The 27708-nt window shown below is 44.1% G+C and overlaps 1 protein-coding gene across 1 annotated transcript in view; it reads left to right on the top strand.

The window, feature by feature from the left end:
* SH3RF2 (SH3 domain containing ring finger 2) overlaps window positions 1–27708 on the top strand; it is a 241127-nt gene that overhangs the window by 72006 nt on the left and 141413 nt on the right. The window lies entirely within an intron of this gene.

The raw sequence follows: 27708 nt of genomic DNA, 5'->3' as shown, positions 1-27708 counted from the left end.
TGACCAGAGAAGTGCTCAGAGAAGCCTGGTCGGGTTTTAGAAGCGTGTTAGTTGTGTGAGTGGGAAAAGAAGACCAGAAGTATCGTATTTGATATACTCTTTGTATTAGGCAGCTTACAAACCTGATACGGTAGGGCACATTGGACGACCCTCTCTGCCCCAAACAGGTTTACAATTTAAACTAAAGTGCCTAAGAGAAAACCATCACTTGTATAAAAAGATAAATTGAAAGGAGACACCCAGAGAAAACATCATGATATTAGCAACAGAGAACCCAAAGCATCCAGAAAGAATAAAATAAAGGTTACATTTCAAAACTTAGAATAGTAGATCTAACAAATTGAATATATAAATTACAAATCAAGCAAAAATGAAAAGAAAGAAAGACTGGTATTTTAACTGGTAACTTATTTGGTTTTTGCTGGGTTTGTTTTACACTTACTAAGTCCATTCATCGATCGGGTCCAAAGGAGCTAGCTCACTACCTCCTTTCTGTGGCCCAGCTACTTCTATATCCCCCTCCCACAAGATTGTACCAGAGCCATCCAGGTCAGCCACCTCCTTCCTGCCTTCATGCCACACTTTCATCTTGGCAGGGCCACGGGCCGCGGTTCCTGCATGCTGCACATCGCTGACCCGGAAACCTTCCCTCTGATGTCAGCTGGGAGCACCGCATGGTGCTTTGTGAAGGGGTCAAGTGCAGCCGGAGGCCAGGAAAAGGAGGTGCAGTACTGAGGTAACTTGAGCCCCTTGAGCTGCCTCCATCCCCGCAGGTTCTGTGGGATTTCTATCATCCCCATTCCCGTGCAGCTCTCTAATATGATAGAGATATTTAAATACCTATGTGGCATAAATGCACATGAGGTATTACTTTGGCTCGGCCCAATATTAGATCATTTACCCTCCTCCATCCTTTTATCCTCCGGCCCCACTCTTCAGCTCGAGTTTTCAAGCAAAGTCCTGGGCATCGTCATAGACTCCTCTCTCTCCTTCAATGACCACCTCAACTCCCTGGTAAAAAAATGCTTCTTTAGCCTTCATAAGCTGAGGAAAGTGAGATCCTGCTGCCATCATTCTCACTTCGCCGTCCTTGTTCAATCCACCATCCTCTCTAGATTGGATTATTGCAACTCCATCTTTATAAGGCTAACTAAGAAAAATCTCCATAGACTCCAGCTAATTCAGAACGCCGCGGCTAAGCTTATTTTCGCAAAAGGCAAGTCCGACCACGTCTCTCCGCTCCTGTCCAAGCTCCACTGGCTTCCAGTACACTCCAGAGTCCTCTTTAAATGTGCCTGCTTAGCCTTCAAGATTCTACACGGCATCCTTCCTCCCGTTACTCCACTCCTTTGGAACTCCTCTAACCCTAACTCCACCAGATCTTCCCAAAAACTGAAACTATCATTCCCTTCTACAAAAGGTATACCCCGCGCAGGAAAACTAGGAACATCCCTCCCCTTTAGAACCACAGAACTCCGGAACAACCTCACATCCCCGCTCAGAAATTCAAACTCCCTCCTATTCTTCCACAAACACCTGAAAACTTGGCTCTTTTCAAAAAAATCTAACACCTCCTGCTCTCTGGGACCCTTAACATAGAAACATAGAAACATAGAAAGATGACGGCAGAAAAGGGCTACAGCCCACCAAGTCTGCCCACTCTACTGACCCACCCCATTAAGTCTGAGTGCTAATGACCCAGCTCCTTAACTTGACCCTCGCAGGGATCCCACGTGGATGTCCCATTTATTCTTAAAGTCGAGCACGCTGGTGGCTCTGATCACCTGCTCCGGAAGTTTGTTCCACTGATCCACCACCCTTTCTGTGAAGAAATACTTCCTGGTGTCACCACCAAATTTCCCTCCTCTGAGTTTGAGCGGGTGCCCCCTTGTGACCGAGGGTCCCTTGGGAAAGAATATGTCATTTTCCACCTCGACACGACCTGTGACGTACTTAAATGTCTCTATCATGTCACCCCTTTCCCTGCGCTCTTCTAGAGTATAGAGCTGCAATTTGCCCAGTCTTTCTTCGTATGAGAGACCCTTGAGTCCAGAGACCATCCTAGTGGCCATCCGCTGGACCGACTCAGCTCGAAGCACATCTTTACGGTAATGTGGCCTCCAGAATTGCACACAGTATTCCAGATGAGGTCTCACCATGGTTCTGTAAAGTGGCATTATGACTTCAGGTTTGCGGCTAACGAAGCTTCTATTGATACATCCCATCATTTGCCTTGCCTTGGATGAGGCCTTCTCTACCTGTTTGGCAGCCTTCAAGTCTGCACTGATGATTACTCCCTCTCTTTCTTCTTGTTCCTTTCCTATAACCCTTCATTGGAGTTCCTTTCTTCCTAACTCTGTAAACCGTGCCGAGCTCTACGCTTGTGGAGATGGCGCGGTATACAAACCTAAGGTTTAGTTTAGGTTAGTCTCTTTCAATTGAAAGGAAGCTCTGGAATGAGGGGCATAGGATGAAGGGAAAAGACTACGGCGTAACCGCGGAAAGGGTAGTGAACACTTGAAGCGGCCTCCCAGTGGAAGTGGTGGAGACAAAAAGTGAACCTGAATTCAAGATAACTTGGAACAAGTACATTGGATCTCTAAGGGATAGTATATGGCATGGATAGGCAGAATAGATGGGCCATATGGTCTTTTTGTTCATTCAGTTTTCTCTGTTTCTAGGTAAACATTTTTGTCAGTGTCAGATGTAGCAAAGAGATTTTCCTGCTTAGGGCTTGATTATCCAGCTCTTCTCTTCCCCCCCCCCTCCTCCCCCTAAATATAAACAGAGGGAAAACCATAAAATAATCAGTCCATTTGTCTCTATGAAAAAAGTGCTTTGAGAAAGTTTATCAATTAAAAACTTTCTTTTGCTGCCTAGCTGGAAAATGGTCTTACTTGTGCACAAGTTATATCATCTGCATGAATAGCTAGAGGGCATTTGCGACAGAAATAGAATTTTTGTTTTGCCAGGGGAAGGTTACCCCGCAGTAAACATACTGCTTTCCATACTTATACCGTGTGGACAGGGTCTGATTTTTAATGACAGGAAAGCAAGCTGAAGATTCGAACAGAACTGAGGTTAATGGGAGAAGAGCTCCTTGAACTGAATGGGGGAACTTTAAATGCTCTCGTTCCAGTCTTCAGCCTCACCCATCTTTCTCTCAATAATTCATCATCTTTCTAGGTGACTGTGGTCCATTGGCAAGATGGATTATAGCAGTCAAACTTAAATGATGGACCACCATCCCACCCCCAGGAATGTCATATTACCAGAGACAAACTCTCATTAGCAAAAATAGTCCATGCAATCCATATCTAATTGGAATGCGTTACCCTCCCAGTTCGCTACTTATCTGAGCACAAGCTACGTCACGGTGTTTTGGCTGGTGTATAGTCTCTCTATGAACAGACAGGTTTGTGATAGACTAGCCTTTTCAGGTCTAGAGAAACCATTTTATTGTGGAAGAAAATCGAATCTAGGAATAAGCCGGATGTGCAAATTTGGGGACAGATTGAAGAAAGACAGGTGCAGAAATATTTAGCAGTAAGTATTCTATAACAGCAAAGATGGCTGCCAATGACATCAAAGGATGCTAGCCTAAGTTGGTATTTGAGCAACTACCATGTCAAAGGCTGGTATAAGTACTTTCAGTTGCGCACATAAGAAGCCTGAGAGCCTGTCTTGATGGGTAATCTTAACGCGGAGCTGGGAGGGCCATGTGGTCACCTGTTGCAGGCGTGCGGTTAAGCATGTAGGGAGTGGGGGAGTGCAGGATAGATTGACGGGTCTTTCCTGCCACGGGGAAAACCAGCCATTGGAGGGCCATGGCCGAAGGGAGCATCGGGAGGGAGTGCTTATAAGCCAGGGCTTCAGAGGACTCAGGGCTTACCTGCCCGCCCACCCTCGGGACCGAGCACCGTGGGGCCAGTGCTGTGGTGGCTTGGGGTGCGGTATCCCAAGCTACTGGCTGCTGGGCTCATCAGGATGAGTGGCGGGCTGGCTGTGAGCCATGCCTGGTGGGTCGGGTGACCCTGGAGAATGGAGCATGTGGGGTATATGCCACCCCTCAGATCCTTGCTGGCATGGCAGGGTTGGGGGCTGTAAGTTGTTATTTAAGGTAGCTTGGGAATATTGTGCTATGCTGTTAATATGTTTGAACTTGTAATATTCGATTAACAGGGCTGAAGCTAATTGTCACCATCGGTTGAGTCTTGCATGTTAATGTTGAACTGTGGGAGTTGGTAGGGTGGGGGGGGATAGATCTATAGGGGAGGGAGGTGGCCTGGGAAGCGAGTCTATCCAGGTTCTGCTGTTATTGACAGTATTCTATAAACTTACCCCCAAATTCTGTATATGACACCCAAAAAAATTGCTGCCGATCAGAGTGGCACTTTATGTAATTTTGTAGCAGACACATACTGTCTATATCAGGGGTAGGGAACTCCGGTCCTTGAGAGCTGTATTCCAGTCGGGTTTTCAAGATTTCCCCAATGAATATGCATTGAAAGCAGTGCATGCAAATAGAACTCGTGCATATGGGTATTACAATCAGAACGAAGGAAGTCATCATGCCGCTGTACCGCGTGATGGTACGACCACATCTGGAGTACTGTGTCCAATATTGGTCGCCGTACCTAAAGAAGGACATGGCGATACTTGAGAGGGTTCAGAGAAGAGCGACAAGAATGATAAAAGGTATGGAAAACCTTTCATATGCAGAGAGGCTAGAAAGGCTGGGGCTCTTCACCCTGGAGAAGCGGAGACTCAGAGGAGACATGATAGAGACTTACAAGATCATGAAGGTCATAGAGAAGGTGGAAAGGGACAGATTCTTCAGCCTATTGGGAACTACAAGAACAAGGGGGCACTCGGAGAAACTGAAAGGGGAAATTTTTCTTCACTCAGAGGGTGGTGGACACCTGGAATGCGCTTCCGGAGGATGTGATAGGACAGAGTACATTAAGGGGATTCAAAGAGGGATTGGACAAGTTCCTGAAGGATACGGGGATTGAGGGATATGACCATGAAAGAGTATAGATTAAAGAAAAATGGGGATTAAAGGGTTTTAGACAAAGGATCACTTATAGATCTTGGACCTGTTGGGCCGCCATGGGAGCGGACTGCTGGGCGTGATGGACCCCCTGGTCTGACCCAGCAGAGGCAACTTCTTATGTTCTTATATTCAGCCAATGGCAATTAGCATTTTTGTTGACCCCGGCCACCGTTAAACCCAGAAAATCAATGCCGGGCCGGGTCAAGGCACCAGCATTCAACGTCCAGGTTTCCGGAGCTAGTTCGCGCATAGACGGTTAAGTTTGATCTTATAGAAGGTAAAGTGAATCCAGCTGTATTGCTCATTATAGATCTAGGAAGGTCTGAACAACCCCCCCAAAATTGTAAAAAAAAAAAAAATCCTCTGCTCCTTAAGGGAACTGAAAAGCAACTTCCAGAAACACATATAGAATCACTAATTGCATGTATTCACACAAATCATCCCGAAACAGCTGCTGCATCAAGCAATATTATGTAACATATTGGTCTGTTAATGATGTTTCTTGCTAGCTATAGGGCCTGGAGTGGAGCCAAGAGTATTTTGTATATTTAGCCAGCCATTAACTCACAAGTAAAGAATCAGTATGAAGCCTATAATTGCTATTATAAATACAAACCTTGGTACTAAATATTTATTGACATTGTTAAAAGGCACATTATCTCTTCAGCTGAATACGTTACGCCAGTATAAATTCAGACGGCAAGGCTTTCGTTCGGAACTCCGTCATTCTCACAGGTCACTTGGAGGTCTTCAAGTAGCTCTAGAAAGACGGCAGCAATTTACTGGTCAAAGGCCCCCTTCAATCTAGAACGGGTCGCCGAAAGCCAGGCACCAATCTGTGCATTTAAGTTACAGGATGCATGCCGAAGGGCTAGTTGGACACCTGCCACCAGATTCTGTACAGGACACCCAAAGTCAGTGACTAAATTACATAAATGACGGCAGATAACGACCTGAACGGTCCATCCAGTCTGGCCATTAAAAATACAGCATTAGATTAACTTGTTTCTTCTTTGATATTTCTGGGTCATAGACTGTAAAGTCCATCTGGTATTGTCCTAGGTTCCATCTAATCAAGCCATTGTGACATCACTGCTGAGATTGGCTCTTAGGCATTGGTGGAATGAGGCATTATGACATCACAGTCTCAGCTCTGGAATGTTGCTACTCTTTGGGTTTCTGCCAAGGACTTGAACCAGTACTATGAATTATTTCTATAGCGCTACCAGACTTACGCAGCGCTGTACGGAGTCACAAAGAAGACAGTCCCTGCTACAAAGAGCTTATAATCTAAACAGACAAACAGGATGTCATGGATACAGTTAAGGGGAATGGCTGGGTTGTAGGGCAGAGGACTAGGGTTAAGGATTGAAGGCTATATCTGCCATATGGTAAAAAGCCATGTTTGCTGCTTAACACAGCTTAGCAAAGGGACCTTTAAATGTGCTAAAACAATTTTTAGAATGTTAATTTTAAGAGAAGAAAATGAAAAGATTTTTTTTTTTAAACCCCAACATATCCCTTTATTAAGTGTATGATCCACGTTTATTGCAGTGCCCAAAGATTAATCTGGTAAATTTCCAAAGGTATTAAGATCCTACCTGCTATTTGCTATAATAAACAGTTATAGGGGAAATCCTGGAGGTAAAATGATGCAGAAGATTCCTTTTCAAATAATAATCTAGGGACCAGTTGAATGTTCTTTTTAAAAGGATGTTCTTATAACAGGAACTATTTACCGAAGAAATTACCACAGTGGGGTTTTCAAAGACACTCACACGCATAATCTGTTGTAGACTAGCTACAGTGTTTGATTCGTGGGCAAGATTAGACTTTCTGAGGACATTTCATAGGTCCAGCCGGGACTCATTCACCAAATGGGAGAGCTCGTGATTAGCACAGAAAGGAAAATGTTGCATTCGAACTGAAAGAATTAAGGAGCTTCATGAAACACCGGGATGCAAAATGGGTCAACAGTACAACTAGGAATTCAAATTGAAGCTAGGGGGATAATTCTATAGGGGGCTCTATAGATTTAGGTGGTGAATACGCAAGAAATGTCGGTGTTCTAGTAACACCACAGTGTAACATCAGGAATGTAAAACTGTCTTCTGTGTGTAGACTAACCCTATGTAATGCTACAATGTAACGGGTTGAATGTAAACAGTGACCTATTCTGAGCTCTTTGGGAAGGATGGGATATGAAACCAAATAATTTTGGGTGCAAATGTGAAGATCTATGCGGAAAAATGACAATAAACCAGCTTTGCCCTATTGCATTCATCTACGATGGTGGAGACTTCAGAGGTGGGAATTGACAGCAGTGGAGTCTGGAAGGAATGTGGGCAGGGCACACACTTAAGCGTCGAAAGCACTGTCAAAGAGGTAGACTGACATTTAGACAGTCCCTGCTCTGAAGAGCTTACAATCTAACTTGGACTGACAGACATGACATATAGGGTTCAGGATGCAGAACCCAAGGTGAGAGAAGTTAGGAGTCGAGAGCACTCTCAAAGAGGTGGGCTGACATTTATAGATGGTCCCTGCTCAGAAGAGCTTACAATCTAACTTGGACAGACAGACGTGACATATAGGGTTGGAGATGCAGAACCCAAGGTGAGAGGAGTTAGGAGTCGAAAGCACTCTCAAAGAGGTAGGCTGACATTTATAGACAGTTTCTGCTCGGAAGAGCTTACAATCTATCTTGGACAGACTGACATGACATATAGGGTTGAGGATGCAGAACCCAAGGTGGAAGGAGTTAGGAGTCAAAAGCGCTCTCAAAGAGGTGGCCTTGAACACTCCAGAGACGGAGCCCGCTGTAGGGATTCAGGTAAATTGTTCCAAGCATATGGTGCAACAAGGCAGAAGGGACAGAGTCTGGAGTTGGCAATTGAAAAGAAGGGCACAGACTTACCAGCTGAGTGGAGCTCATTGAGGGGGGGGGGAGGACATAGGGGGAGATAAGTGAAGAGAGATAGTGAGGGGCAGCTGAGTTAGTGCATTTGTAGGTCAGTAAGATGAGTTTGAATTGTATTCGGACGGGAAGCCAATGAAGTGACTTTAGGAGAGGGGTAGCGTGAGGAAGTGGCTCTCCCAAAATATGAGTCTCCCCAATCTAAATGCATTTATATCCTCTCTTTGGCTGCCTTAAATGCTTGACTTAGAAAATATACCCGGATGTAAGTACCCGGTTATGCCACCATCCCATCCGTCTTCAACTTCCTGACAAAACAAACCTCAGGCATGAAAGAGGAGACAACATTGTGTTATTATGTCATTACCATAATGACATTTTCTGGCATCGTCTGTCGCAAATCATTTCTTTTTCGTTCAGTTGCACAGTCAGCGTTAAGCATATGCTAGAAATAAGGGGGGAGGGGGGGGGGGAAGAGAGAGAACACTGAATAATAGAGTGCGCTTCATTTTCGCTCCTAATTTTCCAAACGTTTTTTTAATGAGGTGGATAGGCCTTAGTAATAAGCTGAAAAAATGGGTTCATTCATTTATGCAAAACAGCAGCACATTTAACGATGGGAGAGAAAGACATTATTATCCAAAGTGAGAGATCAGCGATGAAGTTTCATCAAATCTATTGTTTTCAAGTTGATAACAGTTCAGTGCTGGCGGAATAACGTAGTGAAATAACATGAGAACGCTCCCGAATTCATAGAAGCCCTTATCACCCTCTTCTACGAATCTGCGCTAGCTGTTTCTTTTTTTTTTTTATTCATTTTTAAACTTTCAACAAGTGTAACAAAAATACAATCACGTACACTTTAATATCACTTACTAATCCAGCAAGAACTAATTCGTGACAAATACCCTCCCTCCCTCCTTTATAAATATCAATAATACTTTAGCTCAAGATATCATTGAAATAAACCCACCCACCCTATACTTTAGTAATCAAAAGGGGAAAAATAAATTATTAGTTATAATCAATCCATACAATATTTTGTTAATGGCTCCCAAACATGATTAAACTTTTTAAAACGCCCTTGCTGAATGGCTAATACTCTTTCCATTTTGAAAATATGGCACAATGAATTCCACCAAAAACTATAACTTAGTCTATCATAATTTTTCCAATTGCTCGTAATATGTTGAATGGCAACTGCTGTCATTATGAGTAAAAGTTTATTGTTTTTAGAGGACATTTGGCTCTTTGCCCTCATTGATGTACCAAATAATATCGTATCATATGAGAGCGCTACCGGATTCTCAAGCAAATTATTAACTTGACCCCCAAATAGAGTTCCAAAAGCTACGTATCAGAGGACAATAGAACAAGAAATGATCCAATGTCCCAGCTTCGAGATGACGGTGCCAACATCTATTAGACTTAGAGCAATCTAATTTTTGTAAACGCACCGGGGTCCAAAATGTTCTATGTAACAGAAAAAACCAGGTTTGTCTCGTAGACGCAGACGCTGTACATCTCATTTTCCAAGACCAAATTCGTGGCCATTGAGACGCAGTAATTTGCTTGATCTCAATGCTCCAAATGTCCCGAAGACCATTCTTTAAGAACTCTATGAGCGTCGGGAGCAGCGCAGATCATTCAGCATGGCTCCCCACGCTAGAAACTGCTAGTGCAGTTTTGTAGAAGGGGGGGGGGTTAATTTCAAAGCAAGGCCTTTTTGAGGCGCCGTTGGCTGCGATTCTGCATAGATCCTAGGCACCGGACATGTAGGCCCTGTACAACTAGGGTCGCCAGATTGTACTATTGTAAAATCCCCCCGCCCCCGGCCCAGCCCACTTGCCCCCAGCCCCACTCCATTCTGCCCTAGTCATGCCCCATTCCGCCCCAGTCCTGCCCCCTAAACCTGCTCTTGTGCTCGGACCCACATCAGGAGGATCTCTGTGCGTGCGCGGGTATGGCGCGATCACATCGCACATGCGCGCACGACCTCGCGGTGTCGCCTGCACACACACACGCAGATGCCCTCCCGATGCGGTCCTGAACGCGAAGCTTTTCAAAACCCGGACAAAGTGCTGGGTTTTGAAAAGCCACCCAGACATGTGCGGGTAAAACCTGACGTCTGGTAACCCTGGCTTACATGCCCAGCATCTGGGGGTCCTTCCTAGCCATGATTCTCTGATTCACACGCGACGGGCGCCCACTTTCTAAGTGCCTATGTCAGCAGGTGCCGCTTATAGATTCAGCCCCTAAAGGCCCATAGAATAGGGTTACCTTAGTTCACAGATTTATCAGTCAGGACCTGCCTCTCATAAAATCATTCGATTCTAGAAATCTCACTATCCTCCACTTAAATGGGGAAGGGGTAAAACGCGGACCTTACAGACCTCGCGGATCTAAAACCGCACGTCCTTAAAAGTCCGAGGTAAGTCCACCTTCGCTTTCCCTGCAGCTCAGCTCAGGCCCCCAGCTCCCTCGCGGACCTCACGGATCTGAACTGCACGTCACATCCTTAAAAATCCGAGGTTCGCGCCACTTTTGAGGTCCCTGCCACTTTTTTAGTCTCTGGCTCTGACAGAGCTCTATGACAATTTAACTCTGACGGGTCCTAGCATAGGGAGGGAAAAGCATTAGGATCCGTCAGAGTTAAATTGTCATAGAGCTCTGTCAGAGCCGGAGACTAAAAGTGGCGCAGACCACGGATTTTTAAGGATGTGACGTGCAGTTCAGTTCCGTGAGGTCCGCAAGGGAGCCGGGGGCCTGAGCTGAGCTGCGGGGAAAGCGAAGGCGGACTTGTCAATGCACGGACCTCGGACTTTTAAGGACGTGCGGTTTTAGATCCGCGAGGTCCGTAAGGTCCGTGAGGTCCGCGTTTTACCCCTTCCCACTTAAAAGCGTTTCCATTAGTTAACTCACTTCCAAGGCCAGACTGGCCTGTAATTCCCAACCTCCTCTTAACTTCCGCTCACGTGCCGAGGCACCACGTCCACCCTTCTCCAGACCTTGACGTCCACGCCAGATGCTAAGAAAAGCATTGAAAAGATGAGACAACGGGGCCGCCAGAACCTCTCTGAGTTCTGTACAGCGCGTACCGAGGAAAGCCATGAGCTGTTGTCTATTCGTTTAGATTGTAAGCTCTACTGCGCAGGTACCATCTCTTAAATATATTGTTGTACAGCGCTGCGTATGCCTATCGGGAATGTTAAATCTGTAGGCGTAGGAGCCTATCAGGCAGTTCAGAGATGGAAAAGTGTAGGAAGAAAGTCGAAACCACATCAGGGCGGAGGCAGCAGCTCTGCAGAACTCTCTGTTCTGCTGCCCTGGCTGCGCCAAGCCTCTATAGTACTTCATCTGTATAAATACACCAACTCAATACTGCACAGAGTGCTGCAGTAAGCAATCAGTCTGGAAGGCAGAGAAGCCGAGCAAATAGAGAATTTACTGTCGCACAACATCTATATACCGAGCAGACTGCCATAACAGATGTGATGTCCATGAATTCTCAGCATTTTCAGACCAATAGGTATATAAATATTGTTTTTCGTTGCTGTACTTATTACAGCTTATGGTGGGTGAGACAGAGAAATAGATTATTTCTAATGATGAGGGAAAAGAGCTGCTGTAAGTCGCATTTGCCATTAAGAATGCATTGCTTCTGCCATCTGGAGGTCTTTCATAACAACGCCTTGCAGTGATTTAACCTGGAGCTGTCAGACACAGGGGCACAAGCTTCCAAAGCATTGCTTTCTCTCTCTCTCTCGGCTCATGGGACACTACTTTGCGATCCAGAGTAACCTTTGATCACAGAGTTCTGATTGCATGCGCTCCCTGAAATTGTCTTCATTATACGCTCGTTTTGGAGTGAAGCCACTGAACGGGGACGGTAAGAGTTGCCCAAGACTATTGCCTGAAAAGTCGACCAAAGGATGCAATAAATCCATTAACCTCGGAAGTCATTTTTTTTTTGCAAACCTCATGCGAAAATATTAGATACTACGCAACCGTGGGCCCCTTTTACGAAGGTGCGCTAGCGTTTTTAGCACCCGCACAAAATTACCGCGCGGTACGCTTCTAGAATAATGCCAGCTCAATGCTGGCGTTAAGGTCTAGCGTGCGCTATTCCGCGCGATAAGGCCACCTTTGTAAAAGGAGCCCTATGGAGAGGCTGAATGCTTTGCTATAGTTAAAGTAATCATCCTTCCTTGTAACGCCTCTATACCTGCCACTACGCAGTAATTTCTTTAATTATTATTTGGGATTTATTAACTGCCTTTATCAAAAGTTTCACCCAATAGGACCTGCAATACCATTCCTGTGGGCATCTTTTACCCCAACATTTCAACAAAGGTTATATAATTCTAATAAAGAAAAGTGGATTAATAATATGGGGTTGATATTCCCACGGAGATGGCCAGCCGCAGGTTTTCAGCAGTTAGGGCTCCTTTTACAAAGCCACGCTAGGGCCTTAATGCGCGGAATAGCCGCTACCACCTCCTTCGGAGCAGGCGGTAGATTTCCGGCTAGCGCGTGCCATAGCGCGGGCTAATCCGGTGCGTGCGTTTAAACCGCTAGCGCGGCTTTGTAAAAGGAGCCCTTAATGCCAGTGAATATCTCCGCTAATCGGCTATTGCCAAACCGGCTAGGCCAGGAATGGTCCGGGGCGGAGCTTGGGCAGCGCCAACATTTAGCCGATTAGCTGTGATATTCAGTCCGCTAACCAGGTAAACAAGAGCATAAAAGCTGTCCTAACGGGGGCAGCGGGAGAGTGTGTTTTTGTTTTTGCTTTTTCCGGGAGTTTTCTGCGCATGGGCTCATCAGCGATGGGCACATGCAAATGTAGGAAACCTTCGCTGCTGTCCGGCGATCTTATTTGCATGTGCGATTTTTTATAGAGTGTCTTGGGTTTTTAGATTCAGTATAAAAACGGCTGCCTTAGCAGACCGTCGCTTTTTAACGCAGGTTTTCGAAAATCCTGGCCTAAGTTAACTGGGCAACCGTCTGAACATCAGCTGGTGCCCGGTTCATTTCTAGGTCCGCGCAAATACCTGGATATTCAATCCCGGGAGCTGCACACACCCTGGCTTTGAATATCCTGGGCTTACAAGCCACCTACCACCTCAGGCTGAAAATTACCCCCTACATTTCTGCCTAGCTTTCGAAGGTTAAAACAAACCTTTTTTTACTTAGCCATAACAGTATAAATTTTTTAGTAATTTTACCATTTCAGAAATGTGGATGCAACTACTTTTCAGAAGGATGTTCAGCAAATGATTTCTTAGTGAAACCTTTGGGTTCTAGTCTTATCTCTGTCATTAGTATTCTCCTTGAAGCAGAGATGTACCTTCCCATCAGATATTCTTCTCTCTCTGATGGAGCACATGTTTCATAGTAACATAGTAACATAGTAGATGATGGCAGATAAAGACCCGAATGGTCCATCCAGTCTGCCCAACCTGATTCAATTTAAATTTTTTTTTTTTTTTTTTTTTCTTCTTAGCTATTTCTGGGCGAGAATCCAAAGCTTTACCCGGTACTGTGCTTGGGTTCCAACTGCCGAAATCACTGTTAAGACTTACTCCAGCCCATCTACACCCTCCCAGCCATTGAAGCCCTCCCCTGCCCATCCTCCTCCAAACGGCCATACACAGACGCAGACCGTACAAGTCTGCCCAGTAACTGGCCTAGTTCAATCTTTAATATTATTTTCAGAAGATTTAGAATCAGAAAATAATATTAAAGATTGAACTAAGGCCAGTACTGGGCAGACTTGCACGGTCTGTGTCTGGCCGTTTGGAGGAGGATGGGCAGGGGAGGGCTTCAATGGCTGGGAGGGTGTAGATGGGCTGGAGTAAGTCTTAACAGTGATTTCGGCAGTTGGAACCCAAGCACAGTACCGGGTAAAGCTTTGGATTCTTGCCCAGAAATAGCTAAGAAGAAAAAATTAAAAAATTTAAATTGAATCAGGTTGGGCAGACTGGATGGACCATTCGGGTCTTTATCTGCCGTCATCTACTATGTTACTATGAAACATGTGCTCCATCAGAGAGAGAAGAATATCTGATGGGAAGGTACATCTCTGCTTCAAGGAGAATACTAATGACAGAGATAAGACTAGAACCCAAAGGTTAGGTGACAACTAGTCCCTCCCACTTAAATCTTATTTCAGTCCTACATCATTTAGGATTCTGGTTCAATCCCTAGTACTTTGTACTTTAGATTATTGCAATTCGGTCCATCTTGCTGGTCAACGCTCAAATTTAGATAGACTACACAAACTTCAGAATGCGGCAATCCGTTTGATTTTTAATTTAAAGAAGTCCGATCATATCACCCCGTATTATAGAGAGCTTCGCTGGCTCCCATTTGAGGCCAGAGTAATGTCTAAGTCTGGGACCCTTTGCCATAAAGTTTTATATGGTCTGGCACCTGGGTATTTATTGAACCAATTCACGCTTTTCAATACAGATCGCCCATCGCGAGTCACATGAGATTTTGTGTTTCCTGTCTATATGAAGTTTTTAGAACGATTGTTAATAGGGGCACCTTAGTGCACTTCAACCTAATTGTAAAAAAAATTTAAAAAACCCTTTTTATGAATACAAATGTATGAGATAAACCAAGAAAAATGTCCCAAACTAATCTAATCTAATCCTTAGGTTTGTATACCGCATCATGTCCACGTTCGTAGAGCTCGGCGCGGTTTACAGTGGAAGAAATAGGAAGAAACTACAACAGAGGGTTAGAGGTAGAAGAGTGAAGAAAATTTAGAGGACTTGGGATGCCAAGTTATAAGAGTTTCCTTGATTCCTAAATTGGAGGGAGATTTACATTTTTGTGAAAAGCCAGGTTTTCAAATGTTTGCGGAAAACTTGGAGGGAGCTCAAGTTCCGAAGAGGGGAGGTAAGGTTGTTCCAGAGCTCAGTGATTTTGAAGTGGAGGGAGGTCCCTAGCTTTCCTGTGTGAGATATGCCTTTTCCAAAACTGACCCATAAGAACATAACAATTGCCGCTGCTAGGTCAGACCAGTCGTCCATCATGCCCAGCAGTCCGCTCACGCGGCAGTCCTCTGGTCAAAGACCAGCATCCTAACTGACACTAGCCCTATCAGTGTACGTTCTTGTTCAGCAGGAACTTGTCCAACTTTGTCTTGAATCCCTAGAGGGTGTTTTCCCCTATAACAGCCTCCGGAAGAGCGTTCCAGTTCTCTGGGTGAAGAAGAACTTCCTTACGTTTGTACGGAATCTATCCCCTTTCAACTTTAGAGAGTGCCCTCTTGTTCTACCTACCTTGGAGAGGGTGAACAACCTGTCTTTATCTACTAAGTCTATTCCCTTTAGTACCTTGAATGTTTCGATCATGTCCCCTCTCAGTCTCCTCTATTCGAGGGAGAAGAGGCTCAGTTTCTCTAATCTTTCGTTGTACGGCAGCTCCTCCAACCCCTTAACCATCTTAGTCGCTCTTCTGAAATATTTTTCTCCGTGGTTCCCCCATGGATATCAGCAGAGGTGCAGAAATATTATTCTACCTTTAAAATAACGCAAAACCTGCATCGACAGACCTGAATCTAAGTAAGGGGTGGCAGTTGCTTTATCCGTCACTTTTCAGTTACTAATAACAAAGCGCTACCCTGCCGTTCGCTTTATGGACATAAAATCCATACTGGAAATGCAATATGCATGTATTTACTGCAGATTAGTGGGATAGCTAGTGATGAAAAATGAATCCTCATGCAAATGAGCTATTGATTTTTTTTTTCTGGCTGCTGGAACTTTGTAAAATTGTTTTTAAATTATGTGTTGAAGAAATGGTAAGCAGGCCAGAATAATAGCAGACATATTTCAGGTAGACATTAGCACGCCTCGCTTCTCCAGCTCAGATAGACGCAAATACTCAAAATTATTTGTTTGCACACCACCCCAGTAATCCTTATTCTTATTAAATTTTTTCCATTTATATTCTGCACATCCTACAATTCTATGCAGATTACAAATTATCCAGGTAATCAAGCATTTTTCCCTATCTGTCCCGGCAGCCTCACACTCTATCTAACGTACCTGGGGGCAATGGGGAGGGGATTAAGTGACTTACCCAGGGTCACAAGGAGCAGCGCAGGATTGGAACCCGCAACCCCAGGGTGCTGGGGCTGTAGCTCTAACCAGTGCACCACACACAGAATAGCATAGAGCTGCCCCCTGAAGGGCAGAAGGAACCTGATTCGTGGTTCCAAGATGGTGCTGGATGATGCTGTCAGCGACGGGACCGCCCACTCCACTTTGAAGTGTATTTTTAGATTGCTCACAGGGAGGTAAAGGGCGTCATTGGCAGGGAATTGGGTTTGTAGGGTGGATGAGGGCATCTACAGTAAGATGTTTGACTTGTAGGATACAAATTGAAACCGGCTTATAAATAGGAATTCATAGATAGAATCTTATAGACCTCAGCGGTACCTTCTGTATCAATCCAAACTTGTAAAACATACACCCAAATCGTCATCGGTCCCAAATAAATATTATAAATATCTTATATAATTATTTTGATTTTTAAAGTAGAAAAATTCTCATCTTCGTCTACGCGGGTGGGGATAGGCACTCAGACATAGAACTATGTTTCGCCCGTGAGGGCTTTTTCAAAGAATTCCCCCTGCAGAAATATATAGGAATTATGAAAATGTAATTTCACTTCAAAGAAAATGGAAAATTTTGACTATCAGGAATTAATGGTACTGGACTCCATCTAACATGGCTGCTGTAATGGTGAGGGCAGTAGTAACTGCCCCATAAAAAGAAATTACTGTGGTGAGAGGGGCCAGGGAGGAAGGGACTGATAGTTTTCGGGGAGGGGAGAGAGAGGGGGAGCTGCAGCGGTGGCAAAAGAAGCCCCGTTTTTCAATTCTTTCTTTTCTTGGGGGGAGGGGGTCCTACTTCAAATGAAAAACCAAAATAAAACCACAAATAAATGTAAAAAAAATATGTGCATACACCCCCCAAGCTGATATGCTTTTCTTTCTTTTTTCTTTTTCTTTTAAATCTTCATTTATTTTAATAACCAACATCAAGTGCAACAGTTTATCAAACAGTTTACAAAATAAACAGCACCTAATTCCATCAATTAATATAATAAGTACATATTCCCCCCTCCCCCCCCACACCCTTCCTGGATGTGTACAATCAACGGGCAAAACTAACAATCAATCTTTACAAAATTTTGTCAATGGGTTCCAAATCTCCTTAAATTTCTTATAATGTCCCGATTGTATTGCAGTCATACGTTCAAATTTATGTTTGGCACAAGGATTCCCACCAAAAACTATAGTTTAACCTCTCCCAATTTTTCCAGTTTTTCAAAATAAGCTGCATGGCAACTCCCGTCATGATGAAAAGTAATCTATTATTACATGCTTTTTTTTTTTTTTTTTTAATAATAATAATAACTTTATTCTTCTATACCACCACAATCTTGCGACTTCTAGGCGGTTTACAATCAGGAGAGCTGGACATTCAGCGAGTTACAATGTGCAGATAGTCAGAGGAAATACTGAGTGCAGAAACATTTAGGAAGCAAAATTATAGATATACAATTTGCTGAGCGAGAGTATGAGGTATATAGATTGGAAGAAATTTCTAAGTGGGCCTTTTAGGAGAAGGCCGTGCAATTCAAAAAGTATAGCGAAAATTACGATATGATAATAATAATAGTTTATATATATCACAGGGTGTCAGGTCAAAAGCGCGCTGGGACAAAGGCGCGTGCAGACAATTGAGCGCAGCGCGGAGGTGTGCGCCGCAGAAAATTACAGTTTTTACGGCTCCGACGGGGGGGGGGGGGCGAACCCCCCCCACTTTACTTAATAGAGATTGCGCCGCGTTGTGGGGGCGTTGTGAGGGTTGTAACCCCCCACATTTTACTGAAAACTTCACTTTTTCCCTGTTTTTAGGGAAAAAGTTAAGTTTACAGTAAAATGTGGAGGGTTACAATCCCCCAAACCCCCCACAACGCCGGCGCGATCTCTATTAAGTAAACTGGGGGGGCTCCCCATCAAAACCCCCCGTCGGAGCCCCTAAAAACTGTAATTTTCTTTGGTGCGCGCCTCCGTCTTGCGCTCAGTTGTCGGCGCGCGCCTTTGTCTTTCGCGGGGTTGTCTATGAACCTATCACAGAACCAAGAGTTCTATGTGGACTTAAGAGGGGAGAGAGGAAAAGGGTAAGAGGTCGGGAGGACCGTTATTGAGGAGAGAGGGAAGAGCAGGTCAGTTGTTTAGGTATTTCAGGAACAGGTGTGTTTTTAGGCGCTTCCTAAATTCCTCGTAGGTAATGGGCGAAAGCAGTTGATCTAGGTCTTTACCCCATAAGGCTGCTTGGTGTGAGAGAAGGTGATCATGGTGTTTTTTTCAGTTTGCAACCTCTAATTGGAGGGGAAACAAAGTTTGAATGTGTGCTTCTCTTATGTTTGTTGGTGGAAAAGGAGAAAAGGTCCGTTATGGATTTGGGGGCTAGTCCATATAGTACTTTGAAGCAGAGGCAGGCGAATTTAAACTTTACACGGGCGTCCGTCGGCAGCCAGTGCAATTGTCAGTAATAAGAGTCCAGCTGTTTGAAATCATATCTAGTAACTGCAGGTGTGTGTGAAAAAGGCAACAATGACAAAAAGACCATTCAAAAACTCTAAATATATATATGTTTTTGCTGACTGTGACACTCCTTCCCCACATAATACGCAAGCCAGGGTCTCACACCGCCACGGTGCAGGAGAAGCAGCCCTGAACGGATGCCTTCTTCAGAGGCTTTGAACAAGAGAAGGTGCCTGCCAACTGGTCCATAAAGCTCGGGAGTCTGCCGTCTGCAGATAAGCAAGGGAAGCCATGAAGGCAAAAGTGAAAAGGTCTAATTCATCAGTAAATAAGGAATTCACGAATACTTTGAATCGCATCTTGCTGGTTGAACTATGCGCTGCCTTCAAAGAACAGAGAGAGGAACTACTTATGGGAAATGTTATCATTCCAGCTGCAAGCTTTCCGCTACAAGTGTTTTCATAGGTCCTGTTCGGGTTTTAAAACTTTGAATGGTGACGCGCCGGGAAAGGGGGGGTTCTTTTATGTTTCAACTTTTAGGTGGCAGAAATAATGACCGTTTAATTTTGTCTTTTCCATCAACGAAGGGAGTGACGTTTAAATCTGCCCACGAAAGGTCTTTTGGTTACGGTGCAAACAGTATCTGGAATTCTTTACCTTAGAACATTTGTCTAATTATGACTTTTATACAGAATTTAGGGCCTCTTTTGCGAAGCCGTTTAGCGCGGGCTGCTCGCTGACTGCTCGCCCTGAAACCCCTAGGGATTGAAAGGGCTTTGGGGCTATTGCTGTGTGGAAGCTGCTAGCGTAGCTTTATAAAAACGGGGTTAAAAAGAAGCCGAAAACGCACTTTTTTTTTTTTTTTACCAAGTTTGTATGCACTGATTGCTCATTTATATTTATATATATATATATATTATTTGATGACATTGTTGAGTGAAAGGTGTGGTGGCCATGTTCGTCCATTCTTCAAGGTAACCTGAAGAAATAAAACATAAAGGCGAAAGATCTGATACCTTTTTTACTGGACTAACTTACCCCCCACCCCTTTTACAAAACTGCGCAAGAGGTTTTTAGCGCCGGCCAGCATGCGCTGCGTTGTTCCGATGCTCATAGGAACTCTACGAGCGTCTGAGCAGAGCTTCAGCATGCCAGTTGGCACTAAAAACCTCTTGCGCAGTTTTGAAAAAAAAGGGGGGGTTCCGATTAGCTTTCAAAGGTAACCTCTTCTTCCTCTACATACCATATTGTTGGAAACGACCTAGGGCTAGACAGACTACACATTTTTTTGAAATAAAATTATCTAATATCCCTTGATTCTATTTTCCCCCTTACTCTTCCATTCTATATATAAACTCATGTAAACCTTTTCCTTTCTCTTCTTATATTTTAAGTTCTTGTAAACCGTGCTGAGCTCCACTTCCGTGGAGAGGATGTGGTATATAAACTTAAGGTTTAGTTTAGTTTAGTTTGATCAGGAGAAGTGTTTTGCTTCTGGGCACTAGATCTAAGTGGAAAAGTTTGATTTTTTTTTTTTTTTTTTTTTTATTTAAATCATCATTGTATATCGAGGCAGCCTGCGAACTGTGGGTTTGATGTTCCTGTCCAGAGAATAGAGGGTCCTTTTTACAAGACCGCATGCGAGGAAAAAGGCTTGCCAGAAGATGCATAAAGGCATTTTGTAGTGATTTGCTTGACAGTGTACACTAATCATGCATTATTCCCCCCCCCCTCTTTTATCAAGTGAGTGTATCTTCCGTATTTCGATGTACAGCGCTACGTAGTCTAGTAATGCTATAGAAATGATTAGTAGTATTAGTAGAAGCTGTCTGGACACTCAGTGACATCACAATGCATCTGGGTCATACCCAGAATTCTGGATGACATCATAATACAGCTGTATATGGTTCCCCCACCTGAGCACTTTGTATAGATGCACCTTCTTGTCCAGTTTGTCTCGACTAGATTGTAAGCTCTTTAGAGCAGGGACTGTTTCTTTTGTGTTTTGATATACAGTGCTGCGTACGTCTAGTAGCCCTATATAAAAGATAAGTAGTAGTAGCAGTTGGCACACATTGAGATTTCCAGTAAGATTTGGGCCCAGCAAGGGGGGGGGGAACGGGGTGGTTGTCTGTCCCGGGCACCATGGTGCGGGCTCCGGCACCCTTCCTCCTCTCCATCCCAGACTTTTCCCACTCCTCCCCTCACCACGCATTCGCCCCCTCCCCTTCCCTTACCCTGTACCTCTAGTCATTCACCGCCGCGAGCAACAACTTTCATCTCTCCCACTGATGTCACTTCCAAGTGCCGTGCATAGGAAGTGACGCCAGCGGAACAGACGAAGGGATCACGAGGAGCACATTGACGTTCTTGTTGCTCGCAGTGGTGCTTATTGTCTTTGGGGGTCTTTTACTAAGGCGCGTTAGGCAATTTAGACCCCCTGTATGGGCTAGGTCTATCCTATTTAACAATGGAGTTCTTTTATTTGCTTTTTTTTTGTCATTATTATGATTATATTTTTGTAAACCGCTTGGACCAGTAAAATGAAAGAGCAGTCTAATAATAAACCATAATTATAAACCATAACTAGAGGTGTGAGGGAAGGGATGGGGGAGGTGCGTCTGGCAGGGGGATCGGGGAAGGAGCGGAAAGAGATGCAAGCGCCCTGGTCACCTCTCGTCCTCGCTACGCCACTGTTTGGGCCCACAGGTATCCAGAAATTAGATACGAAGTCGAGACCATCACATCAGGAGTGTGTGACAGCCTGCAGCGTCGTATGTCCCTAGACAATAAAGCACAGAAAATGAGGTTTTTTTTTAACTAACTTAAACAAAAAAAAAAAATAGAGGGTCATAAGAACATAAGAATTGCCGCTGCTGGGTCAGACCAGTGGTCCATCGTGCCCAGCAGTCCGCTCACATGGTGGTCCTCTGTTCAAAGACCAGCACCCTAACTGAGACTAGCCCTACCTTCGTACATTCTGGTTCAGCAGGAACTTGTCCAACTTTGTCTTGAATCCCTGGAGGGTGTTTTCCCCTATGACAGACTCCGGAAGAGCATTTCAGTTTTCCACCACTCTCTGGGTGAAGAAGAACTTCCTTACATTTGTACGGAATTTATCCCCTTTCAATTTTAGAGAGTGTCCTCTCGTTCTCCCTATCTTGGAGAGGTTGAACAACCTGTCTTTATCTACTTTGTCTTGAATCTCTGGAGGGTGTTTTCCCCTATGACAGACTCCGGAAGAGCATTTCAGTTTTCCACCACTCTCTGGGTGAAGAAGAACTTCCTTACATTCGTACGGAATTTATCCCCTTTCAATTTTAGAGAGTGTCCTCTCGTTCTCCCTATCTTGGAGAGGTTGAACAACCTGTCTTTATCTACTTTGTCTTGAATCTCTGGAGGGTGTTTTCCCCTATGACAGACTCCGGAAGAGCATTTCAGTTTTCCACCACTCTCTGGGTGAAGAAGAACTTCCTTACATTCGTACGGAATTTATCCCCTTTCAATTTTAGAGAGTGTCCTCTCGTTCTCCCTATCTTGGAGAGGTTGAACAACCTGTCTTTATCTACTTTGTCTTGAATCTCTGGAGGGTGTTTTCCCCTATGACAGACTCCGGAAGAGCATTTCAGTTTTCCACCACTCTCTGGGTGAAGAAGAACTTCCTTACATTCGTACGGAATTTATCCCCTTTCAATTTTAGAGAGTGTCCTCTCGTTCTCCCTATCTTGGAGAGGTTGAACAACCTGTCTTTATCTACTTTGTCTTGAATCTCTGGAGGGTGTTTTCCCCTATGACAGCCTCCGGAAGAGCGTTCCAGTTTTCCACCACTCTCTGGGTGAAGAAGAACTTCCTTACGTTCGTACGGAATCTATTCCTTTTCAATTTTAGAGAGTGTCCTCTCGTTCTCCCTACCTCGGAAAAGATAAACAACCTGTCCTTATCTACTAAGTCTATTCCCTTCAGTACCTTGACTGTTTCAATCATGTCCCCTCTCAATCTCCTCTGTTCGAGGGAGAAAAGGCCCAGTTTCTCTAATCTTTCACTGTACGGCAACTCCTCCAGCCCCTTAACCATCTTAGTCGCTCTTCTCTGGACCCTTTCGAGTAGTACCGCGTCCTTCTTCATGTACGGCGACCAGTGCTGGACGCAGTACTCCAGGTGAGGGTGTACCATGGCCCGGTACATTGCCTCCTTTGCAGTTGCGTTTAATCTCATCCGTCATTTCCCCATCAATTTCCTCGGACTGCCCTGGCACGCTATCCGATTTAGCGCAATCTAAAGATTAGCGCAAGCTATATGCTAAGATGCCCATAGAATATAATGGATGCCTTAGTATTTAGCGTGGACCCCTAGGTTTGCCTGCTCGGTTACATTATTTTGTGTGCACATAAAATCCTATCAGTCAAAGCCATAATAAATTCATTCATTAATTAAAAATTGCTACGAATTTTGCCATTGCACAGAAAATTGGTGAAATATTTTCCAAGCAAATTTATTTCCCCATCAAAACCTACATTTACTGTTGTGGCATGTGCTATATTTTTGAGCAAAAATGAGGATTCCTTCTTGAATCTGGCTCCTGGAACTTAATTGTTTGAAAGGTTTTGTTCTAATATTTTCAGTCAGTCAAAAGGAGAAAGGCTCCCCAAGGGGGGGGGGTCTGTCTTATAACAAAAGACCTTAAATTAAGAAACACCGCCATCATAATTAGCCATTCCGATGAGAATCATGGAGCGGCAGCTACAAATGTCTCTTTCATCTGCTGGTTTTTGTTTCTTGACTGATAAGTAGAAGAAAGATGTTTCAAATAGCAATTAGATGCAATTAAATATCTTTCTTTTAAAAGAAGTGTGTTAGGTACGCTCATCTTTGATCTGCTGTTCCTGGAGGAATGTCAACAATATGAACAGGAGTCTAAAATGTAAAAGAAAAAAAAAAAGGAGGTTCTTACGTCGATCTAAAATCAATATTTTTTAAATAAATTATTGAGTAATACTGTAATCAACTATTTCAGAAAGAGTCTGATTAACAAAGTCTCTCCTGCCTACACACTGAACTGATTCTTCAAGATAATTTGTTTCATGGGTTGGGACTGGGTGAAATGCAGACCTCGCGGATCATAACCGCACGCCCTTAAAAAATCTGCTCACTTTGGGGATAAGAACATAAGAATAGCCTTACTGGGTCAGACCAAAGGTCCATCCAGGTCACTAGTGCCTGGCCAAAACCCAAGGAGTAGCAACATTCCAGAATCCCAAAGAATAGCAAGATTCTGGAACCCCAATGAGAGCAATATTCCAGAGCTGAGATTGTGATGTCATAATGCCTCTCCACCAATGCCTAAGAGCCAGCCTCATAAGTGATGTTACAATGGCTTAATTGTCCTATACTTGATTCACGTAAGAACATAATAGCCTTATTGGGTCAGACCAATGGTCCATCAAGCCCAGTAGCCCGTTCTCACGGTGGCCAATCCGAGTCACTAGTACCTGGCCAAAACCCAAGGAGTAGCAACATTCCATGCTACCGATCCAGGGCAAGCAGTGGCTTCCCCCGTGTCTTAATAGACTATGGACTTTCCTTCCAGGAACTTGTCCAAACCTTTCTTAAAACCAACTACGCTATCCGCTCGTACCACAACCTCTGGAAACGCGTTCCAGAGCTTAACTAAGAACATAAGAATAGCCTTAGTGGGTCAGACCAATGGTTCATCAAGCCCAGTAGCCCGTTCTCACGGTGGCCAATCCAGGTCACGAGTACCTTGGCCAAAACCCAAGGAGTAACAATATTCCATGCTACCGATCCCGGGCAAGCAGTTGCTTTCTCAATAACAGACTATGGAATTTTCCTCCAGTGGGATCCGTGAGGTCTGAGGGAATTAAAATGAGGGTCTCTGCGGTCCCGGGTGTGCAGTTAAGATTGTGAGGTCTGCATTTTACCCAGTCCCTCTTGGGTTTCTGTTGCTTTATTTATATATCACTTGTGGCCTAAGTGGTTTACATTCAGGTACTCAAGCATTTTTCCCAGTTTGCCCTGGTGGGCTCACACCCTTTCTAATGTACTGGGGCAATGGGGGATTAAGTGACTTGACCCGTGTCACAAGGAGCAGTGTGGGATTTGAACCCACAGCCTCAGGGTGCCGAGACTGTTCTAACCACTGCACCACAGCTGGAATACTCTGGTATTTCGAATATGGGCTGTGGAATTCCAGGCCAAGATCACAATCTCTGGCCAGCTTTATAGTGCCGTTATATAAAACAGAACATTGAAGCACTGCCCCCTGCTGGGAGCAATGCAGTTGGAGGACTCCTGCTCAGCTAAGACAGAACAGTGGTATTAACTGGCAGTAGTCCTCCAGAAATATTGAGAACACTTAATGCAGAAGTTTCTCACTTACAGCACCTTAATTTTGGAGAATTAATATGTAGTAACTGTTTAATAAATAGAGGCCTAGGAGAGAAGATTTATTTTGACAGAAGATCTGCTGGCTTGTCCCATGGTTGAAAACCAAACTTGGGTACTATCTTACATGTCCTAATTTTTTTAATTTCTTTTTAAACTGATATCAAATTCCATTTTGTAGTAATAATTTTTGCCTGTTTAATTTTCAGGAAGTAAAAATGCCATAGATTAATTCCACATTTTTTTGGGAGGTGGGTATTTGCAACTTGCCTTTCATGTTTCGGTCAAGATCTAAAGCTAAAAGATCACTAATTATCTCCATGATCCTGCAGCTTGTTATCCAGAGATATCATCAGAAGTAATTATCAAGTTGTCAAGCTAGGGAGTAAAGTACCCTGTCAAACATGGATAACTCTGTCTCCTTAGCTTGTAACCTTGGAGGCATCTTTAACTCCTTTAACTGCGCTTATCCAACAGACTGCTAAAGCCTGTCGTTCCTTTCTCTTGAACATTTCCAAAGATCATCCCTTCTTTTCTGAGCGCTCTACCAAAGCCCTTGTCCACACTCATCTCTGGCTTAGATGACTGCCTCTTGCTCCTCATGGGACTCCCACTGGCCCCTCTCTCCCCCCTTTGATCTGTCTGATGTTCTGCTGCAGGGGGAGACAGGGTGGAGAGCTTGGGAGGGAAGGGGGCTGGGTGCAGAGCCTGACAGGGGAGGGAAGGGGGCTGAGTGCAGAGCCTGGCAGGGCAGAGCACTTGAATATTAAGCCGCCTGACATATTCAAGTCAACGATTTTTCCTCTTTTTTTTGGGGGGGGGGGGAAATAGGGGTCTCAACTTATATTCGGATCAACTTATATTCAAGTATATACGGTAGCATGCATTAAACTGAAATCAAAACTCAATGAAACCAAAATATATAACAAACTGAACAAAATGTAAGTCAATGAAAATTTTATCCTACATTCTCCTGGAGACTTCTTTACAGTAAAAGATTTTCATTACAATTTTAAGGGTCAATATTTCTGAAGCTTTTTGTATAGATTGGTTTTCTTTCAAGAGACATCTAATCTTTCCTATAAAGAAGTGGAATTTCATAGTTTTAAAATCGGTGGAGATATGAGGTGTGAAATCCAACATGGCAAATAATCTGTTGATGAAGAAATTGTCAGAGAATGTGCTGAAACAGTTAGCATAGCAGGGTTTAAAAAAGTTTTGGATATTTTCCTAAAATAAAAGTCCATAAGACTATATAATGGACTTGGGAAAATCCTACTGCTTATTCCTGGGATAAGCAGCATAAAATCTGTTTTACTCTTTTGAGACCTTGCCAGGTACTTGTAAAACCTATATTGGCCACTGTTGCAAACAGGATACTGAACTTGAGGGACCTATGGTCTGTCCCGGTATGGCAACTCTTATGTTAGAAACATAGAGTATGGCGGCAGAAAAGGGCTGTCAGCCCAACAAGTCTGCCCACTCGAAGAACCCTCCCTCAACAAGAACCCTCTTTTTAAGGATTTCCCCAGAGCGAACCTACATGTTTATCCCATCGTCCTTGAAGTCAAGTGCGTTACTGGCCTCAACTACCTGACGTGGAAGACCATTCCATCGATCAACCACTCTTTCGATGAAGAAATATTTCCTGATGTCACCATGAAATCTCCCACCCTTGAGGTTGAGCAGATGCCCTCTGGTTGCCATGGGCCCCGTAAGGAAGAAGATATCTTCCTCCACCTCAATACGGCCCGTAAGATATTTGAACGTCTCTATCATGCCACCCCTTTCTCTGCGTTCTTCGAGAGAATATAACTGCAGCCTGCTTAGACGGTCTTCATATGGGAGACCCTTAAGTCCTGAGACCATCTTGGTGGCTGTACGCTGAACCGACTCCATTCTCTTCATATCCTTTTGATAATATGGCCTCCAAAACTGAACACAGTACTCCAGATGAGGTCTCACCATCGACCTGTACAACGGCATTATGACTTCAGGCTTACGGCTGATAAAACTTCTCCGGATGCAACCTAGCATTTGTCTAGCCTTGGCTGAAGCTTTCTCCACCTGATTGGCAGTTTTCATATCTTCACTAAGTTTTACGCCCAGGTCTCGTTCTGTGATGGTTCTTGTTAAGTTTTCACCATTCAGGGTGTATGTTCTGCAGGGGTTATTGCTACCAAGGTGCATCACCTTACACTTTTTGGCATTAAAACTCAGTTGCCAAGTATTAGACCATTGTTCCAGTAAAAGTAGGTCTTGCCTCATAGTGTCGGGCTCGGTTGCGCTGCCCACAATGTTGCATAGTTTAGCGTCATCCGCAAATAACACAATTTTACCTCGAAGTCCCTGAGGTAGATCCTTTACAAAGATAGGCATCGGACCTAAAACCGAGCCCTGTGGCACTCCACTGGTCACTTCCGACATTTCCGAGGGAGTACCATTTATTTATATTAAATTTAGCATGGGGTTGTAGTGTATATTGTTTCGACACCAGAGTTAAAATGTCCTTAGATTTCTTCCTAGCTGTGCAGTCTGTACCATACAAAAATACAATCATCAATCTTCCAAGCAGATCTCTGATTACATCCCAAATTAATTGTGTTGTGTGATGCCCTACGGATATTCTGAAGCCGAGTGCCGCAGTGAAAAAAAAAAACCCAACAACAACCGAGTACTTTCTCTGACAGAAAAGGCACCAGGCAAACCTGGAAAGACACTCTAATGAGATTAAAAATAGACCGCCTCAAAGTGGATATA

Source organism: Geotrypetes seraphini, chromosome 18, assembly GCF_902459505.1.
Source record: "Geotrypetes seraphini chromosome 18, aGeoSer1.1, whole genome shotgun sequence".
NCBI lineage: Eukaryota > Metazoa > Chordata > Amphibia > Gymnophiona > Dermophiidae > Geotrypetes > Geotrypetes seraphini.
This window is presented reverse-complemented; position numbering and strand designations above follow the sequence as displayed.